This window comes from Meleagris gallopavo, chromosome 7, assembly GCF_000146605.3.
Source record: "Meleagris gallopavo isolate NT-WF06-2002-E0010 breed Aviagen turkey brand Nicholas breeding stock chromosome 7, Turkey_5.1, whole genome shotgun sequence".
NCBI lineage: Eukaryota > Metazoa > Chordata > Aves > Galliformes > Phasianidae > Meleagris > Meleagris gallopavo.
The window spans coordinates 35,584,586-35,591,459 of NC_015017.2; the positions used below are offsets into that span (position 1 = coordinate 35,584,586).

Sequence of the window (6,874 nt, forward strand, 5' to 3'; positions counted from 1 at the left end):
TACCTGCTACTCTTGTATTAAATTGGCCAAAAACTATTCCTTTTCAATAAGGTTACACAGTAGCCTCAAGAATATATTTTTGCCTGTGCAAAATTCTAGCACTCCTTGATCTTTTAGCTGCACTCATTCAAGTATTATTTTATAATTCACTAAATGCCTCACACATAATAAGAATATATGGTGCAAGATCTTTAGGTAAGGGACCAAGAGAGAGAACGAGGACATTATCCAGCACTGGGAAAAAAATTTGAATTAACATTTCCCGAATTATAACACTGATGAACCAAGTGTAAGCTGCAGCTGACAGAACACATCTAAAAAGAATATTAAAAGGGTTGAATCCAGCATTCTGCACAAGATACACACACAGGTTTTAATGCCTTTCTTTAATGACATAGGACTATGCACAAGGATATTTCAAACAATTGCTGCCATTTTTATGAGGGTAGCGGGATAAAATGAGGTTTTCATTAATGCAGCTTTGGGACTGGGCACCTACATTCCTTTTCACAACTGATTTCTGATGAATGAGAGTTGGAAATAATAGGTGATGCATCAGAATGGCCCTCCCAGGCCAGCGCAGAAAGCCATATAGGTCAGCATCTCGTTGCTGAGAATTGACGCTTGATGCATATATTTTAGCACACAAGAAAAAGTTAAAATCAAGTTTTTCACCTACCTAAAGCTGCTTCACATTCACTTTGTGCTTAAATAATGTCACAAAAAATGCCAGACATAACTATCACAACTGCATAACTGCAGTAATCAGGAAATTGAGACAGAAAATGTTGATTCTAAAGAATATTGTATCGTGACCCATCAAAATGTTAATGAAGGCCTATACACGCACCTGTTGCATTTTATGCAGGAGGATGAACACACTGAGAAGCACGTAAATACAGCATAATGGGTATATAGCACCGACTGAATACGAGATGCTGGAGCCATACGGAAAAAGCAGCCAAAAAGAATGAGAAAAGATCATAACGCTTCGGATGGTTCCAAAGTAAAATATTTCAGGAAATGCTACAAATCTTTAATGAAACATATTCTATCTATAAGTGGAATTAAAACAATATCGTTCTTTGGGTGACTTCTTGAAGAGGGTGAAAATCATTTACAGCTGATCCTAGTTACACCTCATGGAGCAGTACACCTCCCAAGCCTGAAATTCTCTAATCCAGTAAAAGGGGCATTTCTTGTCAAGCGTGGTATTCAAAAGTTTCAAAACATTACAGTATTGAAAAGTTACAGGAATTACAACACATTCCTTGAGAAGTCATAAACACATTATGTTGCAAGGTGGCACTAAATCTGATGAGTCTCAAATTTGAATTAGAGCTGCTAATAATGCTCATAGCGCTCTGAGGAACAGTCAAGATGGAACAAATGATCACTGAAATAGGTCTCTGCTCCCTGAAGGATTTCTTCTGCTTTCTTACAAAGATTAACAACCTGGAATGCTTACCTTTTTTTATCTGATAGCTTTGGCTTATCTACACTGTGGGAGTTAGAATCCCTTGGCTAGCCTCTCAGACCTGCACTACCTGGGAAACCATAAGGGCACATAAACAAGCACTTGCCAGGTTGCACACTTGGCTAGTGGGCTCCACAGCTGGAGGATGAGAAGGGTGACAAATCTGACCAGGAATACTACTAAAGACAGGGCATTCACCACCTCTCTACTCAAATTGTGCCAGTGCCTTACACTCTTATTGGCAATATAAGTTTCTCCTCTTTTAAATTGAAATCATTTCCCCTTGTCCTACCACTACAGACCTTGCTAAAGAGTCTGTCCCCTTCCTTCTTACAGCCCCCCTTTTGATACTGAAAGGCCGCACCCGGATCTGCCTCAAGTCTTCTCTTCCGCGGGCTCAACAGCCCCAGCTCTCAGCCTATCCTTATAGGGAGATGTTCTATCCCTGGGATTGTTTCTGTAGCCCTCCTCCGGACGTGCCCCAACAGGTCAACATGTCTCCCATACTGCGAACACCACACCTAGATATACCTAGAAAGAGCACTCCAGGGGAGAACTCCCCAGCTCTTGTGGCTCACCTGGTTATGCTTTGCTATTTGCTTCCCTGGAGAAAGACCTACAACTATAGTACAATCACCAGCTTCTAGAGTAAATAGGAGCAAGAGAAGCTCTCTCACTTTTTATTGGATATGGCTGATTGCCTCATTGGGCAAGCTGTGATTGGAGGCAGTATAAAAAGGCAGGTCAGGGCTGAGGAGGCAGCACTCAGTGAGGTTTGTGGTGGTGGAAGGAAGCAAAGAGTCTACAGTGAGCAGCCATTTCTGAGGACAGCTACTGCTTCTTACAAGTATTTGGTATGTTGTAATGGGGTAGCATTGGGTGGTTGTTTGGGTGGAGGGAGGGCACAACCTCTTTTATGTATTTTTTGTTATTTATAGTGTTTTGGGAGGGTATATTGGTGGCCTTTGTTACCCTGAGCTTTTTAAAGCTGGCCTGTTTTCTGGAGCTTAAGATTGTTGGGTGATGAAGTTCATGTTAGGTTTTCCTTTATTGTGTTTAAATGACTTTTTTTGTGTGTGTGTGTTTTTCTAGTGCTTTGAAAGACAGAGGTGGTTACTGTTGCTACTGTTTTTAGTGCAAGGATGTCTCTTGTACAATTAAGCTTCAGTGGGGTTAATGCGTTTTATTTTTCCAGGGTGAAGCTGTCCCTGGCAGCTGTGGGGTAGTTAATAGCCTTGCAACACTGGAGTTTATGTGGGGGTTGCTTGGGGAAGGGGGCGGATCACCAACTCAAACAGTCAATGTGTTTATGACAACAGAATACTAGAGAGCTGAAGATAAAGGTTTAAATATTCTCTTCCTGAAGGATAGTTTTAGACAAGTGTGGTCTTCAATCTTTTGTTTACAAGACTAATGTTACTTTTTATGTGTTAATAAAATAAGTAAGACTGATAAATGATCCTAAACTTTGAAGCTGACAACAAACTTCCTTTCTCAGTAGGAGTAATGTTTCTTGTTTCTGGACATTGAAGGTGGTTGTTGAGGATAAGCTGAATAGGAAGGCAGTTCTGACAGTTATGTAATAGTTACTAGGATGTTCTTAATGCTCTTAATAGTGGAGTCAACATAATTGGGTTGTTTGGGAACTATGGAGTCATTGCCTGAACCACTGATTGAGCACCTGGGGAGAAGACCTGGCTAGCCCTGAAAGCACAGATGAAGGCAATTCATGTGTATGACAGGAAGGGGGGGAGCCTGACTGCACCTCTTTTCAACCTCACTTAAGAGTCGAGGGTCGACCACTACTGGGAAGGATCTTTTTCTGTAGATTTCTCCTTGGAGGATCATTTCTCAGTGAACCTGGAATTTCCTGTTACAGGTGAGCAATCTTCTTCATAGTACCTTTCTATTGTGCTGGTCCTTCTGTCATTGCACCTCTGTTGTAATGCCTTTCCGTCCGTATTAATCTGTCCAATCACTATATAAGGCTAAGAGGGTTGTTTCTATTACTTTTACTGGAGTTGCACCAAGATGAGTTGTTCCTAGAACAAATGAATTACTTTCTCCTTTTAAAAATTAAAGGGACTGAGGCTCAGATGCAGGAATTACTACGACTTGCTTGTTTGGACCACTTCTCAGAAGGTAAGGATTTTTAACTCTTTTTTTAATCATGAAGGGCTTCTGTATATTGGTTCTGGTTTAAGAATTAAGGCTGGTAATAGGAATGATGTGTAGGATTATAAGGTTTTCTCTTGTTTGAGTTTTGAGTAGGTGTGATGGGGGGGCTGGTAAGGTGGCTCACTGGGTTATTAATAGTATGCGTTGTGTAAGAGGCAGTAAAGAGGGTTGTGACTGGTTAAAATAATTGTTACCATAACTGTCTTGTTCCACTGATCTCACTCCTGATTGAGATCCAACTACGCTTGTTAACTAGTAGCACTATACTTGTTAGGTAGTAATCATCATGTGATTACGAGTGGCAGAATGAGGATTTGCCTGGTTGTTCTTTCACAGTTGATATTAGCTAGGCAGAATAGTATCAAGGAGGTAAGTCCATGGGAGGCGATGAGCATTTCTGCCCCTGAGAATAATCTGTGGATTGGAATTATGCTTGCACCTATGAATGACAGGTAAGTAAGCAGTAAGTGATATTAGATCAGTTTGGCATAGGCAAACTGACCAAGCTAGTAATGCCCTCTGTAGAGCCAGGGTGAAGAAAGAATAATGTAGGTGGTTTGGTGGAAGGGTAATCTGTATAACGCTGTATTCTCCTAGCTTTAATGGCAGCAAGTAGCATTGAGCCTGCACTGGGGTTTTTCTATGCGGGCTTCTGGGAGGCATACATGGAGACCACATAGGGGGGCTTTTCCTGTGAAATTCATCAGGTGGACTAGGTGAAATAGGCTGTTCATGAGGTTGTGAGGACAGAGGGTGGATTTCAGACCAAGCACGTGTAGAGTGCTGGATTTTATGTGCAGGTATAGGATTGTGATTTGAAGTAGTAACGAGATGATGAGAATGTAGGACGGATGCTACATGTCAGTATTTAGGTGCTCTGCTTGTTCTGTGATCATGTCTTGAAAACTAGTGCTGGGATTAGGGTTACTTTAAATGAGGTACAATAATACAAGTTCTGTGATTGAGAATGCTAGGAGGGATGGTTTGTTTATAATTATGGTTGAAATAAGCATCTATTTGTGGGAGAGATTGATGTAGATAACTTTGGCACATAACTGTAAGTGGGAGGAGTCAAGGATGATACTAGAAATGGGGATGAGACTTGGTCAATACCTGTTCAGAGGTATTCTTAAAAGGTAGCATATTGAAGTATGTCATCAGAGACCAATGGTGGCTATTAGAATAATACAATTGCTCAGCTTGGAAAAGACACTTGAGATCATGAAGTCCAACCGCAACCCAACCATACTACCCTATCTCTAACAACTCACTGCTAAATCATGGCCCTGAGCAACCGCATCCAAATGGATTTTAAACACATCCAGGAATGGTGACTCAAGCATCTCCCTAGGGAGTCTATTCCAGTGCTTAACCACCCTTTCTGTAAAGAAGTTTTTCCTGATATCTAATGTAAACCTCTGCTGGTGCAACTTGAAGCCATTTCCCCTCATCCTGTCACCAGTGAGAAGTGACCCCACTCTTGCTGCAGTCACCTTCCAGGTCTTTGAAGAGAGCAATAAGGTCTCTCCTCAGCCTCCTTTTCCCCAGTCTAAACAGCCCCAGTTCCTTCAGTCTCTCCTCAGAGGGCATATACTCCAAGCCCTTCACAAGCCTTGTTGCCCTTCTTTGGACCTGCTCCAGCACCTCAATATCCCTTCTGTATTGAGGTGCCCAAAACCGGACACAGGACTCAAGGTGGGGTTTCACCTATGCCAAGAACAGGGGCAGGGCTACTTCCTTAGTGCTGCTTACCACACCATTCTTGATTCAAGCTAAGATGCCGTTGGCCTTTTAGGCCACTTGGGCACGCTGTTGGCTCATATTCTGCCGACTGTCCATCAGTACACCAAGGTCCCCTTCTGTCAGGCAGCTTTCCTGCTACTCCTCCACGAGCATGCAGGGTTGCCTGGGGTTGTTGTGACCCAAATGCAGGATCTGACAGTTGGCCCTATTGGAACCTGTACGGTTTTACCCGGGCCCATCAGTCCAGTCTATCTAGGTCCTTCTGTAGCGCCTCTCTACCCTCTGGGGGATCAGCACTCCCTTCCAACCTGATGTTGTCTGTAAACTTACTGAGGATGCGCTCAATTCCCTTGTTAAGATTGTTAATTAAGATGTTAAATAGGAGCAGCCCCAGTACTGAGCCCTGGGGGACACCACTGGTGACCGGCTGCCAACTGGAGTTAACTCCACTGACCACAACTCATTGGTCCCAGCCATTGTTTCACCCAGCAGTGCCTATGTCCATCTAGAACCGTAGGCAGCCAGCTTCTCCACGAGGTTGTAGTGGGGAACAACATCAAAGGCTCTACTGAAGTCTGGGGAGACAACATCAACGGACTTGCCTTCATCTGCTAAGTGAGTCACCTAGTCATAGAATGAAATAGGGTTTGTCAAGCAGGATCTACCATTCACAAACTGATGGCCTGATGCCCTGATTGACCTGTAATTGATCCAAGATGGCTCTTGAGATGGTCCATTCCAAAACCTTCCCTGACACTGAGGTGAGACTGATAGGTCTGTAGGTACTAGGAGCATCTTTTGGGCCATTTTAGAAGATGGGCATTGCATTTGCCAGTCTCCAGTCCACCAGGACATGCCTGGTTAGCCAGGACTATTGAAGGATGACTGAGAGTGGCTTGGCAACCACATCCACCAACTCCCTCAGCACCCTAAGGTGCAATTCATCTGGCCCCATGGACTTGTGGGAGTGCAGCTTTTGGAGCAGGCCCAAAACTATCTCATCATGGATTACGCAGGGTCTATTCTGTTCTCCATCCCTATCTTCCAGCACTAGGAAGGCCGTGTGCCTGAGGAGCAACTAGTCTTGCTATTAAAGATTTGGGCTGAGAAGGCATTTAGTACCTCTGCTTTATCTGGATCCTTGTTCCCTCTGTGCCCAATCTCCAAGGGATGGAGATTCTCCCTAGCCTTCCTTTTACTGCTGATGCAATTATAGAAATATTTCTTGTTGTCTTTCACCTTAGTGGCCAAGTTCAGTTCAAGCTCGGCTTGGCCTTTCTGATTTTTCTCCCTGCACAGCTTTACCATGTGTTTCTAATACTTCAGTCTTGCCTAACATGTGGAGGGTGAGCAGGATTAGCGTGATGACTGGTAGGATGTTTAGGATGATCTGTAGTTCTTGAACACTGACAGTGTTGGCTATTTCTTTCATCCCTAAGGGGCTAGGAGATAAAGTATTAAGCAGACAGCTAATGC

General features: G+C 43.3%; 1 long non-coding RNA gene across 1 annotated transcript; it reads left to right on the plus strand.

Moving 5' to 3' along the window:
- The first annotated feature begins 1,787 nt into the window (after positions 1–1,787).
- On the plus strand, positions 1,788–4,860 carry LOC116216839. Its single transcript, XR_004160395.1, has 3 exons — positions 1,788–2,331; positions 3,306–3,356; positions 3,560–4,860. It is a non-coding gene; the product is annotated as an uncharacterized LOC116216839 (long non-coding RNA).
- The last annotated feature ends 2,014 nt before the right edge of the window (positions 4,861–6,874 follow it).